Below are 24,989 nucleotides of genomic sequence, written 5' to 3'. Positions count from 1 at the left end.
GAACATTATCGCTACGGCAGCGTCACACATACTTACCTGGTCGGCGGAGTCGCTGTGACTGCCAAACAATCCCTCCTTCAAGGGGGAGGGACGTTCGGCATCACAGCGACGTCACCGCCACGTCACTAAGTAGCCGACCAATCAAAGCGGAGGGGCGGAGATGAGCAGGACGTAACATCCCGCCCACCTCCTTCCTTCCGCATTGTGGCCGGCGGCAGGTAAGGAGACGTTCCTCGCTCCTGCGGTGTCACACATAGCGATGTGTGCTGCCGCATGAGCGATGAACCACCTGGATAAACAACCCTTACCGATTTTTGGTTTTGGAACGACCTCTCCATGGTGAACGATGTTCACCATTTTTGAGGTCGCTTAAGGTCGCTGGTAAGTGTCACATGCTGCGACATCGTGAATGACGCCGGATGTGCGTCACTAACAACTTGACCCCGACGACAAAACATTAACGATATCGTAGCATGTAAAGCCCCCTTTACTGTAGCTTTACCACCTACCCACGGACACAAACTTTTTTTTCCCCTTTCCAACACGCCTGTTCCCCTTTCCACCAGCATCTGTCCTTTTCCCACTCATTTTGTTTGTGAATAAATTGGACACTGTTTGTTGCACTTAAAATGGCTTAGCAAAAATGGAGATGTGGTGTACAATGCAGAGGTAGTCTAGCTTTCTTGTCAGCAGAGGAACCCTCACTTACTATCCCAGATAATGAAACTATGCCCCAAGGAACTGCCTGCACTTTTTTTTTTAACCTTCTTTTTATTAGTTTTTATTAACAAAAACATAATCAATAATCATATAATACAATACATTCTGATTATGTTAAACTACAAAATTACAGATACAGTATCTCCTATGCCTTTGTTCCCCTGGGGATACTTTGCTGAGTGTAAGGTGTTAAATACTGTTTGTATAGAGTCTAGTGCAAGGGTACAAGGGAAACACAGAGACACAGGTTTGCTAAACAGTTCTTGTATTACTTCATACAAGTAAGTGCACAAAACATGAAGGGTTAAACAGTTGCAGGGTGCAGAGGCTGGGAACAAATTAAGTAGGAATGGATCCTCAAAGTTCAGCAGAAGTGACAAAATATAATTCAGTCTCTCTTACTGTACTTGTAAACGTCCATGGCCGAGCAGAAAGGTTCCTGTATGGACACGAGTTCCAGGGATCCAAAACAGAGGATGGCAGAAAAGTAGTTCTACCAAAGACTTCAGGAGATCAGATTACAGGCAGACTGCAAACAGGATTCAGAAGCACTGGTCCATCAGCTGAGATGGCTTAAGCAGGTAATTGGCAGGGAACAGGGCGGGAACATAGAAGCTGAGGAATCCATATTGACTGAGGGCAAAAGTGAGGGCAACAGAACAGGAAGCAAGATGGCCAATGAAGAAAAAACAGATTAAAGCAAAATGACAAAACAAAAAGTCAGAAAAACTCACATTACTCCCCCCTTAGGAACGGCCACTGGACGACCCCAGACCAGGCTTGTCTGGGTACCTCTGATGGAACTGGCGGAGTAAGCGGGGAGCATTGATGTTGTCGACTGGTTCCCAAGAGTTGTCTTCCGATGAGTAGCCCTGCCACTTAATCAGGTATTGTAGCTGATTTCTGTGCAACCTTGAGTCCAGGATTTTCTCCACTACAAATTCTTCCTGACCATCAATTAACACTGGATCAGGAGGGGAAGAAGAACGTCCAGGAAATGTATTAGGTACTGCTGCCTTTAGGAGAGAAACGTGAAACACAGGATGGATTCTCATGGTTCTGGGCAGTTGAAGACGACAAGCCACAGCACTCACTTTTGTCCCAATTTGGAATTCTCAACTTAAGGTTTCTGGTTGATAGCCAGACCAAATCTCCTACCTTGAAGGCTGGTTCAGGCTTACGAAATTTATCAGCTGCTTTCTTATACCTCTCTTGAGCCGATCCCAGGTTCTCCTTTAGAAGATCAAGATTCTGCTGTAGCGAAGAGATTCTGTCAGCCACAGCTGGTAAGGGCGAATCTATGGGAAGGCGAGGAAGAATATTAGGGTGATAGCCCAGATTAGCATAAAAAGGAGACTGTTTAGTGGAGGCACTCTGAGAGTTGTTATATGAAAACTCATCCAGTGGGAGTAGATCCACCCAGTCATCTTGTAGATGGCAGATGAAACAGCGGAGATACTTTTCCAAAGTCTGGTTGGTCCGCACAGTTTGTCCATTTGTCTGGGGGTGAAAGGCAGAAGAAAGATTAACTTTGATGTCTTACAAAAATTCTGCCAGAACTTTGAAGTGAACCCCTCGATCAGAAATAACCTCATCTGGTACACCATGCAGACGGAACACATTTTGAATAATTAGGTCAGATGTCTGTTTTGCAGTGGGTAAGCCGACACAGGGGATAAAATGAGCTGCTTTCGTTAAACGGTCCACCACCACCAAAATAGTGTTCTTCCCTTGGGAGGTTGGCAATTCTACAATAAAGTCCATTGCAATGGAACCCCACGGACGGGATGGAATAGGTAGGGGCTGTAATAGACCTGTAGGTGAAGAACGGGGAGTCTTGAATCTCGCACAGACTTCACATGAAGTAACATAATTTTGAACGTCTCTTCTGTAAGTGGGCCACCAAAAGAAATGAGAAAGGAACTCTTGAGGCTTTAGAATTCCTTTGTGTCCAGCCATTTTTGAATCATGAACGAGTTGCAGTACTCTCAATCTGACTGCCTCAGGTATGTACATACGTTGCCCTTGAAACCACACACCATTTTTGAAGACCAGACTTACTTCATCAGATCGATTTGCTAGCAAGGAATCTGAATATGCCTCCTTGATGTCATTGAGTAAGTCTTGATTATGAATCACTCCCAGGAATCTGGAATTGGGAAGAATTGTCTTAGGAGGCGTGAATGGAATGGTGTCAGTCGAGAAGATCCTAGACAATGCATCAGCCTTCCCATTGCGTGACCCAGCCCTATAGGAAACTACAAAACTAAATTGATTTAAGAAAAGGCTCCAACGAGCCTGGCGAGGAGTCAAGCATTTGGCCGACCTGATAAATTCCAGATTGCGGTGATCAGTCAGGACGATTATCTGCTGTGCCGCTCGATGAAGAAGGGGTCTCCATTCCTTGAAGGCAGCAATAATGGCCAGCAATTCTCTATTTCCCATGTCATAGTTTCTTTCCGCTGAAGACAACCACTGGGAAAAGAAAGCATAGGTATGTAAAACATTCTGCTCACCTGTCCTCTGTGAGAGTATGGCACTAATGGTGCAGTCCGAGGCATCCACCTCTACTATAAAGGCAAATTCAGGGTTAGGATGCACTAAATAGGCACTGAGGTGAATTTATTCTTCAAAATGGAAAACGCTTCTTGGGCTTGAGGCGTCCAGGTGAAAGTAGACTTCTTACAGGTAAGTTGTGTGATAGGTGACACTACCTCAGAAAGGTTCCTGATGAAACGCGGATAGAAATTGGCAAACCCGATGAAGCGCTGAACCTCCTTTACATTCTTGGGAGCTGGCCAGTCTTTGATGGCTTGAGTCTTGCTTTCATCCATGCTTATTCCCTGTGAAGACATTACGTACCCCAAAAATTTAATCTCAATCCGATGGAATTCACACTTTTCCAGTTTGATATAAAGATGGTTCTGTCAAAGGCGCTCCAATACCATGCTCGCATGTCTATGATGTTCATCTGTGGAGTTAGAAAAAATTAAAATATCGTCTAGATAAATCACCACAAATGTATCCTAGAGATCCCTGAAAATATCATTAACTAGATGTTGAAAGGTAGCTGGGGCGTTACACAGGCCGAACGGCATAACTAGATATTCAAAATGTCCATAGCGTGACCTGAATGCAGTCTTCCATTCATCCCCAGGTCTAATGCGGACCAAATTATAGGCCCCACGGAGATCCAATTTAGAAAAAAATCTTTGCATGCAGAACTCTAATAATTCAGGGATTAAAGGCAGTGGGTAGCGGTTTCTGATTGTGACCTTATTGAGCTCCCGATAGCCTATGCAGGGCCTAAGAGAGCCTTCTTTCTTTTTCACAAAAAAGATGGGCGCGCCTGCAGGAGATGAAGAGTGGCGAATGAAGCCCTTGGCTAAATTTTCATCTATATAGTCCTTCAATGCTTTTAACTCTGGTCCAGCCAGGGGTTAAATTTTGCCAAAGGGTATCTCAGCACCAGGTAAAAGTTCAATTGGACAGTCATAGGGATGGTGGGGGGGGGAGCTGGTCAGCGTTCCGCTTATCACACACATCCGCATACTCACAGTATATTGCTGGTAGCTCGGAGACTGGTGGGGATATCTTAGGGACTGAACAGACTGAAACCCCGGGACTGATCTGCTTCTGCTTCTCTGGAAAATGCAGCTCCTTGGTTTCCCAGTTTATTGTAGTGTTCTGAGCCTGCAGCCAAGGCAATCCTAGGATGATGGGAAAATGGGGAGAAGAGATGAGCATAAAAGACAGTCGCTCTTGATGATTGTTACCCAGGAGAACCTTCAGGGGCTCTGTTTCCTGATCCACTGGTCCAGAGGTTAACAGTGAACCATCCACAGTCTCCATCTGTACAGGAGCAGCCTTCTTCACAGAACGTATCCCATGTTTCTGGGCAAAGGAAATGTCCATAAAATTGCTGCTTGCTCCTGAATCAATCATAGCAGAGCTAGACACCCTGACTGTGTTAACCCAGAGCTTGATGGAGAGAAATATATGAGAATTGTTCTTCTTACAACTCGGCTGAGACACTGCTGAGGAAACCTGAAAAACTGCAGCATTGATGTGGGAATCTGAGTCAGAAATAACGGAGTTCAAGTCCGAATAATCAATGTTTATAGCTGCTGATCTCTCTGGAGCCCGTGATTCAGATATTACAGATCTCCTTTCACAGTGTACGACAGCTGCGGTAGTCTTACGGGATCGGCTGGGGCAGTTTGTAAGGAAATGCCCTGACTTACCGCAATAGAAACATAAATTTTCCTTCAGTCGATGTTCCTTGCATGCATCACTGATCCGTCTCTGTAGAGACTCCACCTACATGGGTTCAGGTTCAGGGTCTCGAGTTCTCCTACCAAGAGACTCCTTAACTGGAGAAGGAAGGAAATTGTTAATACGGTAATTTTCAGATACTCTCTCCTGTCTGCGCTCAGTAAAACGAGCCATCAATCTGAATGCAGAAAGTAATGAAGGCAGAGGGAGGATCTGCACGAGCAAGTTCGTCCTTAATCACAGAAGACAATCTTTTCCAGAAGACAGACTTCTTGGCGGAACTATCCCAAATAGTGTCGAGGGCCCATCTTCTGAACTCCAAGGCATACTCTGCTACAGAACGTTTACCTTGACGCAAAGTCAACATGGCTGCTTCTGCTGTAGCACCTCGGTTCGGGTCATCAAACACCTGACCCATGGCTGAAATGGAATCATTCAGATTATTCAAACAATCATCATGAGTCTCAATCAGGGGATTAGCCCATGCAAGAGCCTTGTTGGTGAGCAGCATGATTATTGTTAGCACTCTCGATTGCTCACTGAGGAACTGTGATGCATGAGCAGCAAAAAACAGTTTGCATTGGTTAATAAATCCCCTGAATTTTTCCCGTTCACCACCAAAGTGGAATGGTGGCAACTTGGGGATTCCAGAAACCAGGGGTGAAGATGGTGCTTGGAGTCGCCCCTCTAGGGCCTAAATCCGGGTCTGTAAGTCACGAATGGTTCGTCCGAAAAGCTGCAGATTGTGTTCATTACGATCCTGCACACTTGCAATGCTGGTCTTTAAAGCCTGTATCTCAGTAAGAATTGTCTGTCACTTCACACAGATTGCTAATACGGGCTTCCATATTCCCAGACCCTGCAGACTCTATTCTTGGCTTCTGAATCTTGTAAGGTGTTAAATACAGTTTGTATAGAGTCTAGTGCAAGGGTAGAAGGGAAACACAGAGACACAGGTTTGCTAAACAGTTCTTGTATTACTTCATACAAGTAAGTGCACAAAACTTGAAGGGTTAAACAGTTGCAGGGTACTGAGGCTGGGAACAAATTAAGCAGGAATGGATCCTCAAAGTTCCGCAGAAGTGTCAAAGTATAATTCAGTCTCTCTTAGGCTAGTTTCACTCCTGCGTTGGACGGCTTCCGTTGCTATCCGCAGCCTTGAGGAATTACGGTAACCGTTGCAGGAAACCGTTATATGCCTCATAGACTTCTATTAGCTACGGATAGCAACGGATGGTCTTGCATTGCATCCGCCCCGCATCAGTTGTTTTGACGCTGACCGTCAGTGACCGTCGGGCGGATGGAACGCTGCATGTAGCGTTTTTCTGCACTTCAAAAAAACGCAACCTGCAGGATTCCATCGGCGTCCGTTGTTTTTATAATGGACGCCTATGGTGGCAGATTCCGTTAGAATCCGTCATTTGACGGATTCCGTTAACGCATCCGTCTTTACACAACTGCGCATGCTCAGATGTGTAAAGTCAAGAAAAAAAACCTATAACGGATTGCGTTATTTTGTACAATCCGTAGCATCCGTTGTGCCACTATATGCAACGCATGCATTGCATGCGTCACACAACGCAATGCTACGGATCCCGTCCAACGCAAGTGTGAAACTAGCCTTACTGTACTTGTAAACGTCCATGGCCGAGCAGTTCCTGTGTGGACACGAGTTCCACGGATCCAAAACAGAGGATGGCAGAAAAGTAGTTCTTCCAAAGACTTCAGGAGACCAGGTTACAGGCAGACTGCAAACAGGATTCAGAAGCACTGGTCCATCAGCTGAGATGGCTTAACAGGTAATTGGCAGGGAACAGGGCGGGAACATAGAAGATGAGGAATCCATATTGACTGAGGGCAAAGGTGAGGGCAACAGAACAGGAAGCAAGATGGCCAATGAAGAAAAAACAGATTAAAGCAAAATGACAAAACAAGGCAAAAAGTCAGAAAACCTCACACTGAGTCTCCCCTAGGATATTAAAGATGGCCCATTGAGGGGTTAACTGGAATTTAATCTTGTATGTGCTTTGAATTCTCAGATGTACTTGTTTCCACAGTTCCAAAATTTGCGTGCATTCCCAAAACTGATGGTATAGTGTAGCTTTTGCCAGACCACACTTAGCGCAAGCGTATATTGTAGATGACATCCTCGACCGAACCAGAGGTGATATGTACGCCCTATGAAAGACCCGCAAAGCCATGTCTGTGTAACTAGCATATGGCACTAATTTTACTAGAGACAGGGTAGCTCCCAGTATATCTGCTATCTCATATTCCGGGAACTCTGTTTTCCATTTGGCCGGGCCCGCCTTCTCCTCTTCCCAGTTCCAGTGAGGACGTAGCAACGACTATATCTGGCTAGTGGAGGTGGCCTACGTCCTAGCGTTACGGATAAAAGTGTACAATTTTCTACTTGGCCCTACTCCTGCTCGTTGAGCAATATTTTTTAGTGCCAAGCTATAAGCTTGAAGGAATAAGGCTATTATGTCCGCACTTTGCGACGTCCTACTTGCTTTTCAAAACGCATGTTTTGGCACAAATTGCTTTTGCCAAAGTTGCTTTTGACCATCCAAACGCGGTAAATACATGTGCGTATTTACCGCGTTTTAGCTGCGTTTTTAGCGCTTTTTACCAGCTTTTCCATTGCCAAAAGTCAGATGCGTTTTGATCACAAAGACACAACAAAATAAAGTTTAAACATACAAACACTATGATAAAAGGGGAAAAAAAGCAAACAAATATAATTATTTAAATCATAAAGAAAAAAGTTATATTTAATATAATTATAGCGGTTTTATAATATTTTTGGGGAAAATATCATTAGTTTAATATTTTTGATTAATTTAATTTTCGGACTATGTCTGTCTGTAAAGGGACATATGATTCCATTATTTTGATGTCAGAAAAGCATGCGTTTTGGTAGCCCAAAACGCATCGTTTCTGCAGCTAAGAAGCAGGAAAAACGCTGGAATTTTGATGTTTGTTGCTTTATGCAACTTCTCATTGACTTCAATGTTATCAAAACGCAGCCCAAATGGCAAAAACAATTGGCATGCTGCTTCTTTGAACGCAGAGTTTTTGCCCAAAATTATGCAAATTAAATGCTGCGTTTGGAAACGCAAAGTGCGGACAAGAAATTCACATTTTCCATAGACTTTGCTGAAAAACCAAAACGCATGCATTTTGGCATGAAAACGCTGCAGTTCAAAACGGACCTAAAAAGCAGCTGAAACGCAGGTGAAAACTGAAAGTGCGCACATAGCCTTAGAAAGGTTTGTGCGTGAATGCTGGAAAGCGGCGTGTCGATTCCTCAAAAGTTAGTAAAGAAAAGCCGGAATCCAGCATATCCACCGCCATCTGACATTTTTGCGTGGCCAGAATCTCATACTCCACTGTGGGCCTGCCCTCTAGAAAGTGTGAGTTCCCCCTAAATGTCTGGAATGGTGTTACATAGCAGCTAGCACCGCAAATCTTTCTTACCCTCCTCCATGTTTTTATTGTAGCCCAAAGTGTGGGATGCTCTGTGATGTCGCCTGGAAGCTCATCTCCTCTCAGGTGTAACAAGGTCATCAAAGATAAGTGTGGGTATAACTGTCCTTCCAGTTGGACATTGGCAAAATGGGAGGAGCCTCGCACCCAATCCAAGACATATCTGAAATTTGCTGCAAGATTATATCTACCAATATCTGGAAGATTAATTCCCCCATCCTTTTTGGGAAGGGTAAGTTTAGAGAGGCTTATCCTGGAACACCCCACACGTCCCCAGATGAATTTCCTGAATCCCGTATTTAGCATCTTTATATCAGAGTTGGTTAGCAGCAATGGAAGAGATTGGAAGCGATACATCAATTTAGGAAACGCTATCATTTTTATGAGATGACACCGGCCTGAGAAAGAGAGTTTAAATCTGTCCCATGACTGCAGGAGCTGAAGCAAGGAGGCTATACAAGGCCTATAGTTTAATTTATACATCAGTGACGGGTTGGCTGGAAGTTGGATGCCCAGGTAACTAATAGACTCTGAACACCATTGAAATGGAAATGAGGCATCATTAATTTTACCAGTTCTAAATATCGCCAATGCCTCCGATTTGTTGTAGTTAACTTTAAAGCCTGAGATTTCCCCAAATCTGTTTAGTGTATTCATTATTGCCATGATTGCTTGAGCAGGGTTGGCTATAAATAGCAATACAATATCTGCAAAGGCCAACATTTTGATCATAGCATGTCCGACCTTCACTCCCTGGAACTCTGGCAAATTTTGTAATGCTCGTAGAAGTGGATCTAACGCCAGGTTAAATTTTGTAATGCTCGTAGAAGTGGATCTAACGCCAGGTTAAATAATAACGCTGAAAGTGGGCATCCCTGACGCGTTCCCCTCTGTATATTAAAAGATTGAGATGGCGCATTGTTTATGGACAGATAAGATCTTGGGTCCTTGTAAATCATTTGGATTGCCTCGCCAAACCAGGGACCAAATTTTCGTCTATCAAGAAGGCCATACAAATAGCCCCAAGAAACCCTATCGAAGACCTTGTCCGCATCTAATCCTACAATGATGTTCTTGGTGTTTCGGTGCCGTCTGCTGTATGAGATAGCTCCTATTGCCATCCTAATATTATAGGTAATCGACTTTCCATGAATGAACCCAGTTTGGCAAGGCAATATCAAATCCAGGATAATTTGTTGTAATCTATTAGCTAATATTTTAGTGAAGATTTTAAAGTCTGGGTTGAGTAAAGAAATTGGCCTATACCCTTCAACTTGTAACGGATCTTTACCCAGCTTGGGCAGGACAATAATACACGCTTCAATGAAACCGTCTGTAAGCTTCTTAGCTCTCACTATTTCATTGAACATTGCACATAGATGCGGTCCTACAGAGGGTTCTAACAATATATAATACTCGTTGCTAAACCCGTCAGGTCCCGGTGCTTTAGCGACCTTGAGGGTGTTAATAGTTTGCATTACCTCCACCGTACCAAGGGGTGCATCCAGTATGGCTTTCTGTTCCTCAGACAGGGGTGGAGTTACCTCAGGCCGAAGAAAACCAGCCCCATCAGTAGTATTTCCAGTCTCAGCTGAGTAAAGTGACCCAAAAAAGGCCCTAAACTCCTCTGTTATCTCATCGTCTCTGGATGTGATTGTCCCGTCCCTTTTTTTTTAATCTTTTGGATTTTAGTGGCTTGTTTGAATGGCTTTGTCATGGAAGCCAAAAGTCTTCCCGGTTTGTTGCCCCATTTAAAGCATTTGTGTTTCAAGTAATCAATATTGTTCAGTGCTGCTTCGTGAGCCAACCTGTCTGCAGCCTCTTTGGCTTTTAGGAATTTTTGTTTTGCCGCGGGTGTATTAGAAAGTTTAAACGCCTTGTATGTCTGGGTTAAATGTTTCTGGGCTTCCAGAGTACGCTTCATTAGCTTTTTCTTTCTGTAGATAACATATGCAAGTATTTGCCCCCTTACCACTGCTTTAGAGGCCGCCCAGAATAGATGAACGTCCTCGCTATGTTCCTTGTTGTCTATTTTGTATGTGTCCCAAAAGGTCTGTAAAGACTTCTTAAAGTCCTCTGACTGATAAAGATACGATGGGAATCTCCATTTCCGCTCTCTAATTACTGCCCCTCCCAAACTGGATTTGAATGTGACTGGTGCATGGTCTGATAGATAAATGTCTAGGATGTTTGAGGACATAAGTGAGGATGTGAAGCCCCACAGGTGCGGTGTAGCGGTGCATTACCTTCAGGGACTTCACATGGTGGGACGGTCTGGTCACAGGCAGGGAATCTTCTTTAGGATTGTCGTGACGCCACTCTCGGTATTGCGGTCAGTGGGGACCGCCACTGCAGATTAAGGGGTGCCTGGGGCTGATGGTGGGTGCAGTCAGATGTAGTGGCCTCCCGAGAGTGAGGCAAGCCCCAGGGCCCTGTGTAAGTGTGTGGAACCACAAGGCGCAGAATGACTCAGGCACAGTCCAAACAGTCTTTCAGGAATTTTACTCACTGATGGTGGCAGGGTGAGTAACCCGGGCGTAGCTGGGATGAACCAGGCTGGAACCAGGCGTCCTTCAGGCTGACTTGTGAGGGTGGCTACTGACTCGCCTTCTCTAGCCCTTCTGTTGTTTGTGATGACCCCGACTTGCAGTCCCTACGGGGTCACCCAGGGAAGTTGCTGCTCCCCTCGTTTCAGCCCGTTTGCTTGTAGCCTGGATCAGGTCATTCCAGCTGCTTGCCTCCTGTGAACTATGGGCCCTCACTTTGCTACGTGGCTGCGGACTCTGTGGTGTTGTCTTGAGGGTCTGAATTGCCCCCTCAGGCAGGTTTGGCAGAAGAAAGGTGAATCTATCTCTGCACTGGGACCTGTTACCCGTGCGGGCCTGGTACCTCCCTGGCAGTCCCCTTACTCTGCCACCCCTTTGCTCTCTTTAGCCTTGGGTGGATTTCGGGCGGCACTACCAGGTGACCGATCTCCCCCGTCAGTAGTCACTGCGCGTCCGCTGTGAGCTTGTGACAGACTCCAGGGTCTGCTGCCTGCGACTGCTGTCCCTGAGCTGTACTCACTAAACTGGCTCAGTCGTGGGTTCTGCATGTCTGCTCTGTCTGAGCTCCACTTCCATACTCCTCACTCCTCAACACTCTACTCCAGACTGCTTGTTCCTCCTTCTCTTTCTCTTTCCCCACTGTGCCTGCCTACGCCACCTAGCAACCAGGCTCTCTACCACACCCCTTGAGTGGACATGGAGGGCACGCCCCCTCCTGGAAGCTCTCAGGAGTAGAGATGAGCGAACCGGTCACGGTTCGGCTCGAGGTCGGTTCGCCGAACGGAGCTCCCGTTCGAGTTCGGTTCGTCGAACGTTCGACGAACCGAACTCGAACCAATAGGCTATAATGGGAGGCAATCACAAACACATAAAAATGCATGATAAATGTACACAAACAGTTAATAAACATTGCCATAACACTTACCGGTCCCCGCGATCCCTCCTGCACTCTGTCTCCTGCCGCTATTCCATCCGATGATCGCTGAATCCTCCCGGTGACCGGCACTGCCAGCAGAGATGTAGGACCTATCGTGACGTCAAAATAGCCATGTGACCAGTCACGTGGCTATTATCTCATTGGCTACAGACTAGTCACATGACTATGACGCGTCATGTAGGACCTGCGAGTGCATCTCTCCGGTACACGGTGCACATTTGTGTATCTCCGTGTACCGGCGACATGCTCTAGCACACGGTCGACTCCCCGTTCCGTTAGGGACTGGCTGACACAGCCGGTCATTAAGGGAGATCACCGTTGCCATAGCAACGCAGTTAGCGGTGACGTCACCGCTAACCGCGGCTCCGAGAGCACCGTTGCTATGGTAACGCGTCTGTCAGCGTTACCGCTGTTACCGCTGACAGCCAGCAGCACTGATCTCTCACGGAGTGAAGGCTGCATGCTGCTTCCCGATTGTAGTGAGGATTGTAGTGAGGATGCGGTGCCCCAGCTCATCAAGTGATGGGCTGGGGAACCTCATCCTCACTACAATCCTCACTACAATCCGGAAGTGCAGTTTCTTCAAATTCATTTAAAGGCACTTGGAACGCTGAAATTGCTGCTTATAATTTAAGCCTCTATTAAAAACCTTTTTGCTTATGGATTGAAAAAAACTCTCCAGGTATCTGAAAAATCATGTTGCAGTGATAGTTTCAATTGGCATTAAATATCATATGCCTTGAAGCATCACTTAATATACTATACTAGATTTAATAATTGCTCTACTACCGGCCGGGGTACTGCAACCAGACACCTGGTATCTGTTTGCTGCACTATCAATTACTTATTCTTTATTTTTACTTTTATTTTTATTTCTACCATATGTGGTTTATTCTTCTTTCTTTTTCCTTGTTCTATTGTGTGAATTGTTTTGAATAAATTTGTGTCTAAAACAAGGATAGCAATAAAAAGTATAAAATATTAATAAAAAAACCTCTTATCAGCGCTGGTTTATTGGGGATTTATTGGGCTGACAGAGGGTAATAAAGATGGAGTCTCTAATGTGTCTGTGTATTTATTTCTATTAAAGTATTTTTTCTCTGTGTGGTGTCTTTTTTTTAACCCTTTATTGGAGATTCTTAATGGCCGGTTCAAACGTGCCTGACATTAAGAATCTCTGGCTTAATACTGGCTAGTAAAACAAAGCCAGTATTAACTCATGATTACCCAACAAGCCACCCGGCTCCAGGGCTGTTGGAAGAGTTGGATACAGCGCCAGATGATGGCGCTTCTATGAGAGCGCCATTTTCTGGGGCGGCTGCAGACTGAAATTCGCAGCAGAGGCGCCCAGAAACCTCGGGCTAACCTGTGCCGCGGATTCCAATCCCCAGCTGCCTAGTTGTACCTGGCTGGACACAAAAATGGGGCGAAGCCCACGTCATTTGTTTTTTAATTATTTCATGAAATAAGTGAAATAATTAAAAAAAACGGGCTTCCCTATATTTTTGGTTCCCAGCCGGGTACAAATAGGCAACTGGGGGTTGGAGGCAGCCCGTGGCTGCCTGCTGTACCTGGCTAGCATACAAAAATATGGCGAAGCCCACGTCATTTTTTTGGTGGGCAAAAAACTTCTGCATACAGTCCTGGATGGAGTATGCTGAGCCTTGTAGTTCTGCAGCTGCTGTCTGCTCTTCTCCATACAGACAGACAGCAGCTGCAGAACTACAAGGCTCAGCATACTCCATCCAGGACTGTATGCAGAAGTTTTTTGCCCACCAAAAAAATGACGTGGGCTTCGCCATATTTTTGTATGCTAGCCAGGTACAGCAGGCAGCCACGGGCTGCCTCCAACCCCCAGTTGCCTATTTGTACCCGGCTGGGAACCAAAAATATAGGGAAGCCCTTTTTTATTATTTCATGAATTTCATGAAATAATTAGAAAACAAATGACGTAGGCTTCGCCCCATTTTTGTGTCCAGCCAGGTACAACTAGGCAGCTGGGGATTGGAATCCGCAGCACAGGTTGGCCTGAGCTTTCTGGGCCCCACTGCTGCAAATTGCAGTCTGCAGCCGCCTCAGAAAATGGCACTTTCATAGAAGCGCCATCTTCTGGCGCTGTATCCAACTCTTTCAGCACCTGCCTGCTATACCTGGCTAGCATACAAAAATATGGCGAAGCTCACGTCCTTTTTTTGTAGTTTTTTGGCAAAAAAAATAAAAAATGCTTCCCTGGATTTTCCATTGCCAGTGAAGGTAACACCAAGCAGTGGGGGTTAGCAGCCAGTAGCTGCTTGGATTACCCTTAGCTAGCAATACAAAAAATGCAGCAGGAGCCCATATATATTTTTTTTAATTATTTATTTAAATAACTAAAAACAAAATGGGCTTCCCTGTATTTTGATTGCTGGACATCACAGTGCTGTAAAAATAAATCTTTAAAAAAATGACGTAGCGCTCCGCGGTATTTTTGATTCTCAGCGCAGATAAAGCAGACAGCTATGGGTTGCCACCCCCATCTGCCTGCCGTTACCTTGGTTGGCAATCAAAATACAGGGAAGCCCATTAAGTTTTTCTATTTAAAAAATAGTTAAAAAAAAAAATGACGTTGGGTCCCCCCATTTTTGATAGCCAGCTAGGGTAAAGCAGACGGCTGTAGCCTGAAAACCACAGCTGGCAGCTTTACCGTGGTTGGGGATCCAATGTGGAGGTCCCCTCAGGCTCTTTTTTATAATTATTTTATAAATATTAATAATTACACAATAAAAGTAGGGTCCCCCAAAATTGGATCACCAGCCAAGGTAAAGCGGACAGCTGTGGTCTGGTATTCTCAGGGTGGGAAGGTCCATAGTTATTGGGCCTTCACAGCCTAAAAATAGCAGGCCGCAGGCACCCCAGACGTGGCGCATCCACTAGATGCGCCAATCCTGGCGCTTCACCCCAGCTCCTCCCGTGCCCTGGTGCAGTGGCAAACGGGGTAATAAATCGGGTTGATACTAGCTGTAAAGTCACCTGAGATCAAGCCCAGCAGTTTGTGATGTCATGGCGTCTATTAGATACCCAACATCATAAACTGTTAGTACTAACAAAAAAAAAAAATCGACAGAAGATGGAATAGGATACTAGATTTGAACAACTGGCTACGACGGTGGTGCAGGCAGCAAGGATTTGGATTCTTGGACCATGGAGTGAATTACCTCTACGATGGACTTCTCGCAAGAGACGGGATACACCTCACAAAACCTGGGAAACACACGTTCGCCAGAAGGCTTGCCACACTCATCAGGAGGGCTTTAAACTAGAAGAAGAGGGGATGGGAGAAAAAACAGCAGACAAGAACATGCAACAGAAGGACAAACTAATCAAGGATACTAGATGCCGTAAAGAGGACCCAAGACAGGGTAATCAGAAGGAAGCTAAGAAAAGGGGAGCAAAACTTCTTTCCTGCATGCTGACCAATGCAAGAAGCCTGACCAATAAGATGGAGGAACTGGAGCTGGTAATGTATGAGGAGAAATACAACATAGTAGGAATAACTGAGACATGGTTAGATGACAGTTATGACTGGACGGCTAACCTGCAAGGATATGAATTGTTTAGGAGGGATCGTAAAAAAACGAAAGGGGGTGGAGTCTGTATATATATAAAGTCCAGGGGGTGGAGTCTGTCTATATATAAAGTCCAGTTTAAAGCCCAGACTAAGAGAAGATATTCAAGAGGGAAATGAAGAGGTGGAGTCTCTATGGGTGGAGATACAAGGAGGGAAAACTAATAAAATCCTCATAGGGGTTTGTTATAAGCCACCAAATATAACAGAAACCACTGAAAATGTATTATTGAAACAAATAGACAAAGCAGCAAATCACAATGAGGTGATTATTATGGGGGACTTCAATTACCCCGATATAGACTGGGAAACTGAAACCTGCGTATCTCAGAAAGGAAACCGGTTTCTGTCAGTAACTAAGGATAATTATCTGTCCCAACTTGTGCCGAGCCCAACTAGAGGGGCAGCCCTTCTGGAGGCCGGATAGAGGGGCAGCCCTTCTGGAGGCCGGATAGAGGGGCAGCCCTTCTGGAGGCCGGATAGAGGGGCAGCCCTTCTGGACTTAATTTTAAGCAACAGGCCAGATAGAATAACAGACGTACGAGTGGATGGGCACCTAGGGAATAGTGACCACAATATAATACAATTCCACTTGTCCTTTAGTAAGGTGCCTTGGAGGGGGGTTACAAAAACGCTGAATTTCAGCAAAGCAAAGTTTGATCAGCTTAGAGAAGACCTTCGCCAAATTGATTGGGACAATGTCCTCAAAAATGGGAGCACAGAAAATAAGTGGGACATTTTTAAATCGGTATTAAACACCCACTGCGAGCTAGCCATACCATACAGAAAAAAAGGGCTAGGAACAGGAGAAAACCAATGTGGCTAAATAAGGATGTAAAAGGGGCAATGAATAATAAGAAAAAGGCATTTAAAAAGCTAAAACAAGAAGGCAGCGAGGAAGCATTAAAAATATATAGAGAAAAAAATAAAATGTGTAAAAAACAAATATATTTAGCAAAAGTAGAAACTGAGAGACTCATTGCTAAGGAAAGCAAAGCAAATCCCAAACTATTCTTTAATTATATAAACAGAAAAAAGATTAAAATTGATGGTGTTGGCCCTTTAAAGAATAATGAGGGTAAAATCATAGAAAGCGATGTGGGAAAAGCAAATGTTTTAAATACTTTTTTCTCAACTGTGTTCACACAGGAAAAGCATATGCCAGAGGAAATGCAGAGTGATCATGTAAATGCCCCATTAAGTATGACCTGCCTAACCCAGGAAGAAGTGCAGAACCGACTTAGTAACATTAAAATTGACAAATCACCAGGCCCTGATGGCATTCACCCTCGGGTATTAAGGGAGTTAAGTAATGTGATAGACAGGCCTCTATTCCTTTTATTTAAAGACTCTATAGAAACTGGGTCTGTTCCACTGGATTGGCGGCTAGCAAATGTGGTACCAATATTCAAAAAAGGGTGCAAAAGGGAACCTGGAAACTATAGGCCGGTAAGCTTAACATCTGTTGTGGGTAAAATGTTTGAAGGGTTTTTAAGGGATACTATTATGGAATGTCTCAATGTTAATAACTGTTTAACTCCATATCAACATGGATTTATGAAGGATCGCTCCTGTCAAACTAACCTGATCAGTTTCTATGAGGATGTAAGCTCTCACATGGACCGAGGAGAATCATTGGATGTCATTTATCTCGACTTCGGTAAAGCATTTGACACTGTCCCACATAAAAGACTGCTAAGTAAAATGAGAAAGCTTGGGCTCGGGGAAAATGTGTGTAGATGGGTAGGTAGCTGGCTTAGTGGTAGAAAACAAAGAGTGGTTATTAATGGTGCATACTCAGATTGGGCCAGGGTTACTAGTGGGGTGCCACAGGGGTCTGTATTGGGCCCCCTACTATTTAATATATTTATTAATGATCTGGTGGATGGTTTACAGAGTAAAATATCAGTATTTGCAGATGATACAAAACTATGTAAGGTAGTTAACACAAAGGAGGACAGTTTGCAACTACAGATGGATTTGAGTAAATTGGAGAATTGGGCTGAAAAATGGCAAATGAGGTTTAACACAGATAAGTGTAAGGTTATGCACATGGGAAGGAGAAACAGATGCTACGATTACTTACTAAATGGGAAACTGCTGGGGAAATCAGACATGGAAAAAGACTTAGGCATCTTAGTGAATAAGAATCTAAATTGGAGTGCCCAGTGTCAGGCAGCAGCCACCAAAGCAAATAGGGTGATGGGATGCATTAGAAGAGGTCTGGGGGCACGAGATGAAAACATCATTCTCCCTCTGTACAAATCACTAGTCAGACCATACTTGGAGTATTGTGTGCAATTTTGGGCGCCGGAGCTGAAGAAAGACATTACTGAACTTGAAAGGGTTCAGAGGCGGGCTACTAAAATAATAAATGGAATGGGTGCATTACAATACACGGAAAGGTTATCAAAATTAGGTCTATTTACTCTAGAAAAGAGAAGACTTAGGGGAGACCTAATAAATATGTACAAATATATCAGAGGGCCATATAGAGATCTCTCCCATGATCTGTTTGTACTAAGGACTATGACAAGAACAAGGGGGCATTCTTTTCGATTGGAGGAAAGAAAATTCCTACATCAGCATAGAAGAGGGTTCTTCACGGTAAGAGCAGTGAGGCTCTGGAACTCTCTTCCTGAGGAAGTGGTGATGGCCAACTCACTGAATGAATTTAAGAGAGGAATGGATGCATTTCTTGTTAGCAAAAGTATAGAAGGTTATAAATAGCATAATCTTACAGGTAGATAGAAGAGCGACCTAGATTATTAGAGGAATGGGGGGGGGCTGCAATACCAAGACAGGTTATTAAACTTGGGGTTAGTTAGTTAGGAAAAACAAAGGCTTAGGGGGATCTAATCACAATGTATAAATATATGAGGGGACAGTACAGAGACCTTTCCAAAGATCTCTTTACACCTAGGCCTGCGACTGGAACACGGGGGCATCCGCTACGTCTTGAGGAAAGAATGTTTAATCATAATCACAGATGAGGATTCTTTACTGTACGAGCAGTGAGACTATGGAGCTCTCTGCCGTATGATGTTGTAATGAGGGATTCACTAGTAAAATTTAAGCAGAGCCTGAACGCATTTCTTGAAAAATATAATATTACCAGTTATGTATATTAGATTTTATGAAAGGGTGTTGATCCAGGGAACTAGTCTGATTGCCGTATGTGGAGTCAGGAAGGATTTTTTTTCCCCATTGGAGCTTATTTGACACATTGGGGTTTTTTTGCCTTCCTCTGGATCAACATGTTAGGCTACGGGTTGAACTAGATGGACTTAGAGTCTCCCTTCAACCTTAAAAACTATAAACTATATAAAAGAAATTTATTTGAAAAAACAGTCCCCAAAACATTTCCTCTTTCACCAATTTATTGTAAGAAAAAAAATAAAGGGGTCCTACGACGACTCTGGACCGTCTAGAATATGGGGGGGAGACACTCAGGGAACGTATCCCCCATTTTCTAGGAGTGCGGACCCTTCATGTGAGGAGTGTGGGTGCAATGAATCTGCACTCACTCTCCCCAGGTCCACAGCAGCAGAGTCCATGTCGTAATGGTTGCTACCAAAGCTGCAATGCCCTGCTCATGAGGTAAGGGTATGCCTAATCAGGAGAACTATTGTAGAGGAAGCTCTGCTCACTGGTATATAGGTGCTTAGAGGTAATAATAGATAAAATTAGTGAGTAACCTCGGCACTCTAAATCTCCCAGACTAAGTCAGTAAGTCACAACGGATAGTAATGCAAAATCACTCTTTATTGGTCCGTATTAAGAAAAAAAAATTTTTCATAAGCATATATGTTTTTGTCCAAAACAAGTTACAAATGACGTTTCGGCCTGAGCCTTCATCAGATTGGACTTATCTGCATGTAATCATGAAAAATGACAATAATCAGTATCACATAAGAGTGAGAGTACAATAACATAAACTCGAACAATGTAGAGGTACAATTGGGATGCAGCAAAAAAATTGCAACACAGCAAGAAATGAAACACATGATACAAATGTCATAATACAGTACAAGGACAATATAGTAATGACAAATATGGGGTCAGAGTAGGCTTAGACAGCTCTGGTACGAAAGAGATGTCAATCATAAAGTAACATGTGCAGTAGGTGTAGAGCTACACTATGCATGGCAGAGCTAATGGGTAGACTGACCATAGAAAAAGAACGGAGAAAAAGTGGAGAAAAAGTGGAGAAAAAAATGGAGAAAAAATGGAGAAAAAGTGGAGAAAAAATGGAGAAAAAGTGGAGAAAAAGTGGAGAAAAAAGGGAGAAAAAATGGAGAAAAAGTGGAGAAAAAGTGGAGAAAAAGTGGAGAAAAAGTGGAGAAAAGGTGGAGAAAAAATGGAGAAGAAGTGGAGAAGAAGTGGAGAAAAAGTGGAGAAAAAGTGGAGAAAAAGTGGAGAAAAGGTGGAGAAAAAGTGGAGAAAAAGTGGAGAAAAAGTGGAGAAAAAATGTAGAAAAAGTGGAGAAAAAGTGGAGAAAAAGTGGAGAAAAAATGGAGAAAAAATGGAGAAAAGGTGGAGAAAAAGTGGAGAAGAAGTGGAGAAAAAGTGGAGAAAAAGTGAAGAAAAAGTGGAGAAAAAGTGGAGAAAAAGTGGAGAAAAAGTGGAGAAAAAATGGAGAAAAAGTGGAGAAAAAGTGGAGAAAAAGTGGAGAAAAAGTGGAGAAGAAGTGGAGAAGTGGAGAAGAAGTGGAGAAGTGGAGAAGAAGTGGAGAAGAAGTGGAGAAGAAGTGGAGAAGAAGTGTTTGTTCATGCCAGATGGGAGATAAATAATTTTTTACCGGCGCTGTCATTTACTGTAACGTGATCATCGGTGTACGGTGTATACCTGTGATCACGTGAGCGGGGACCGGAAAAACCGTCCTGAATCATGATCGCCAGGGTCTCAGCTAGCCCTGAAACCCCGGAGATTTTCTGACGCTGGGGGGCGCTATTCACTTATTTCTGCCTGCTGTTTATAAATGGCAGATCAGAATAAGGCTACATTAACACGACCGATCCATTTTTGCGGTCTGCAAAAAACAGTCCGTTTTTTTTCACGGGTGCATCCGTGTGGCATCCGTTTCCGTTCCGTAGACGGTCCGTATGTCATCTGTTTGTCATCCGTGTGCCTTCCGTTTTTTTTGTGTACTGCAAAAAAACTGAAAGAGGGTAAATGCATAAATTTACCCAGGATCCATAGCTTCATCCTACATGAGGCGGTCACATGTTCCCTCCAGTGCCATTTTCTACTGCTTTTCACAGCGTAGAGCGCTCTGGTGATTTTCTTGTGCTTGTACACTTCATATCAGTCTTTTCTGTCATTATAATGGCAGAAAGACACATAATGTCCCACTCTCCTGCATTTTGTAATTTTGCACCCTTTGGTGCCTTTCATGTGGCACTAAGGGGTGCTTAGCTTTGTATTTAGCCAAAAAAATGAAAAAAAAAATGACGTAGGGTTCCCCCTAGTTTTGTAGCCAGCTAGGGTAAAGCAGACGGCTGCAGCCTGCAGACCACAGCTGGCAACCTCACCTTGGCTGGTAATCCAAAACTGAGGGCACCCCACGCTGTTATTTTAAATTAAATAAATAATTAAAAAAAAAAACACGTAGGGGTCCCCCCAAAATTGGATCACCAGCCAAGGTAAAGCAGACAGCTGGGGTCTGATATTCTCAGACTAGGGAGGTCCATGGTTATTAGACTCTCCCCAGCCTAAAAATAGCAGGCCGCAGCCGCCCCAGAAGTGGCGCATCCATTAGATGCGCCAATCCTGGTGCTTCGCCCCAGCTCATCACGCGCCCTGGTGCGGTGGCAAACGGGGTAATATATGGGGTTAATACCAGATGTGTAATGTCACCTGGCATCAAGCCCTGGGGTTGGTGAGGTCAGGTGTCTATCAGATACCCGACATCACCAACCCAGTCAGTAATAAAAAAAATAGACGACAAACACATTTTTATTTGAAAAAACACTCCCCAAAACATTCCCTCTTTAACCAATTTATTAGAAAGAAAAACAAATCCAGGTCTGGTGTAATCCAAGGGGTTGCCATGACGATCCACACTGTCCCAGTCAATGAAGAGCAGAATGTTCCCCATTGGCTGGGAGAGCAATGCAGTGACCTGAGCTAACATCAATGGGTCAGCCCAGGTCACTGCAAGGCATGACAAGTGCTGCTGTCAGCGAGGTACATTACCTGCGCTGATCTCCTGCACACTGACAGCACCTGTCACTGAGTTCAATGACCGCTGCCTTCACAGCCAAGTATCGCGAGAGGCCCGTGACGTCACCGCTAGTCAGTCTCGGGTCGGAAGCAAGAGAAGGTGATGTGACAAGCGGCGGCCATGGAGGACAGTGACAGCGCTGAGGTCGGGATGGCGGGACTTCATCACCGCAGGTAAGCCGAGCGGGACCATGTGTGCAGAGTGTGTGTGCAGAGTGTGTGTGTGTGTGTACATGTCGCGGGCAGGAGGGGGCGGAGCGAGCTGAGCGGGGAAGTGTGGGCTTCCTGCACGTAACTAGGATAAACATCGGGTTACTAACCAAAGCGCTTTGGTTGGATACCCGATGTTTATCTTGGTTACCAGCTTGTGGCAGGCTGCCAGCGATGGCTCCTGCACACTGTAGCTGTAAAAAGCCCTGCTTTTTGCTGCTAGAACCGTTCTCGAGCGTATCTAGAACTATCGAGCTTTAGCAAAAAGCTCGAGTTCTAGTTCGATCTAGAACAGCCCCCAAAATCACTCGAGCCTCGAACTGGAGAACCTCGAACCGCGAACCGCGCTCAACTCTACTCAGGAGTCCTCTCAAAGGTAAATGTGTGAGACCTGATCACTATGCGCCTGTGTAGTCACACCTCGGTCAGCCTTCTGGATTACCTGTATTGCACTGCCCCCAGCATGGGTGCAGTACTCAGTGGTGCCTGACCAGGTCAGGGGCACCACATTCCCCCTTAGTTATCACCAGCACGTCCTCGGGCTGCAAGACAACATATTAAAATGCATAAAACTGTAAAACATTTAAAACATTTTAAAACCACCAGGTATCACCACCCTCCACCCACAAGTCCGTTAACCCACCCAAAACCCCAAAACCCTCTCAGGAGGCAGGTCACCGGTCCCTTTGGCAACCAGGTCTGAGCCATCCGCTTCCCCAGACCTTTCCTCCAATCTTCCTCTCCCGTTGGCCGCACCTTCAGCCACTTCTGGCAGGATGTAGAGGCGGCTTTCGTGGTCTGGTGGTTTCAGGGTATACCTGGCCTGGTGGAGCCGCACCTTCAGCCTCTTCTGGCAGGATGTAGAGGCGGCCTCCACAGTTGGTGCTGACCAGGTACCCTCTTGTGGTGGAGAGCCAGGCCCCATAAACAGGCGTCCTCTGGTGGTGGTACCTCTGGGGTAACTATATACACTGCGAGAGTTTGTGGCTATAGCCTTAAGGTTCATAGGCAAAGTGCAAAGGGTTTCTCACATTAGTTCATGTGGGTACGTGCTTAAACTTGTGAACGTTGCAAAACTTGTCAAAAACAGTAACTTGCTGTACTTTCTTTACTTTTCTCTACTCCTCTGTTTCACCAGGCCTTGGGCCTGTAGAGCTGCGGCACCTGTTGCTTTCTCCATCTCTGTCATCATCCGTAGTGGTTTCATCAATGGGTTCTTTGCTTTGTCTTCATTTTCTGTATCTGTTTCTTTTTCTCTTCCTTTATCTGGTAGTGTTGAGATAGCAGGGTTACTGTAGGGATTTCTGGGGCATGGTGTTACGGTTGCTGCGAGCACTGGAGACTATGTCCAGATTTCTTGCTACTGCACATGTGCGAGCGCTGGAGACTAAGTCCAGATTTCTTGCTACTGCACATGTGCGAGCGCTGGAGACTAAGTCCTATCTTGGAGCCATTGCACATGTGCGGGTGACATCATCGCTGACACGCGGTCACATGTCTCTGACACCTTCTATGCCGATTGGTCGCTGGTCATGTGCTTGTGACGCCTTGCTCGGTGATAGGCCAGCATGACGTCACTCTTGTCGTTCTGGCAGCCGATTGGCTCTGGTGTCCTCCATCTTGGATGAGGCACAGAGTCTATATAAGACCCTGACACACGCCGCATGGCGCTCAGTCCTCTTGGTTCATGCATGAGGGTAGACGCCCTGTGCACGTTCCTCTAGGCATTCCTCTGTCTATGCAAGGTGAGCGCTACCGGCAGGGTAGCGTTCTTATACCTTACAGCTTCGGCTGCTGTCCGTATCCTTACCTCTTAGGGGAGCGGACATAGGCAGGTGCCTGAGGCACATGGTCTGGCTGGGCCTTGTGATTCGACTCGTAGGTGGACGTTGCCGCTAGGGTAACGTTCCTTATACTGCGTCTGGCAGTTGTTCGTATCCTCGCACACTAGGGGAGCGAACAGAGGTAGGAGCTTTGTGCGGCTTACGCTGCTGTTCGTCTCTTTTGCACCACTAGAAGAGCGGACCTAGGCAGGTGCCATATCTAGTGGTTCGTGTCCTCGCACACTAGTGGAGCGAACGCAGGTAGGAGCTTTGTGCGGCTTACGCTGCTGTTCGTCTCTTTTGCACCACTAGAAGAGCGGACCTAGGTAGGTGCCATTTCGCACACATTGCCTTTGTCTCTGTGATTATTAACAGAGATCATTCCACACACCCTCCAAGTAAGGGAGGAATTGCTTTACTTACTTATTATATCCTTCTGTGAGTTAACAGAGGTATTGCACTCTGCCATAGTCTGCAGCAGAGTCTTTGCACGGTGGACCCTGACTGTCTGATACTCCTTTAAGTTATTATCAGACAGCCCCCCGTAACACATGGTGTGACATCTAGTGCGTACCATCCGCGTTCTCCTTGGTGTTTGGTGAATTCTACCAGGTCTCCCATGTACAGGTTTCTTCCTGGATGTCCTCTAGGCAAGTGTGCTCTAATGTCTCTCCTGCTTACAAAGATGCCTTCTTTCAGGCCAGGTGCAACTATGAAGCCGTATCCAGATTTTAAACTAAATTCCTCTACAACTCCATGACAAAGGGGGCCTCTGACTTGAGATTTAGCTCTCCTTAATGACTGCTTCTCCTCCAAGTCTCTGGCTGTTACTTCGTCCTTCCTATCTGGAGACTGCTGTGTAGGGGAAAACTTCGTTCTGCTGCGGCGCCGTGTCTTGCGGGTTGGGTTCTGCTGGGCTGCCACCTCACTGCTTGCAGGCTCCTAGGTGATGTACTTACTGGGCATGAAGACAGTCAGCTCTTCTTCAGTAGAGGGTGTCGGGCTCTCCTCCCAGCGAGAATACGGCAGCATCTCTGGCTCTGGGACTGGTGCTGCATCCCCTGCTGATGGCTCTGGGGTCAGCTTCTCAGCCTCCTGGCCTCCCCTCCCCCTTAGTTCTTCTGAGCACTCCTCTAGTAGCAGCGCAGGGGATGGATTTT

The sequence above is a fragment of the Anomaloglossus baeobatrachus genome, chromosome 1, assembly GCF_048569485.1.
Source record: "Anomaloglossus baeobatrachus isolate aAnoBae1 chromosome 1, aAnoBae1.hap1, whole genome shotgun sequence".
Classification (NCBI taxonomy): Eukaryota; Metazoa; Chordata; class Amphibia; order Anura; family Aromobatidae; genus Anomaloglossus; species Anomaloglossus baeobatrachus.
The sequence above is the reverse complement of the archived record's forward strand: the minus strand, read 5'-3'. Positions refer to the sequence as shown.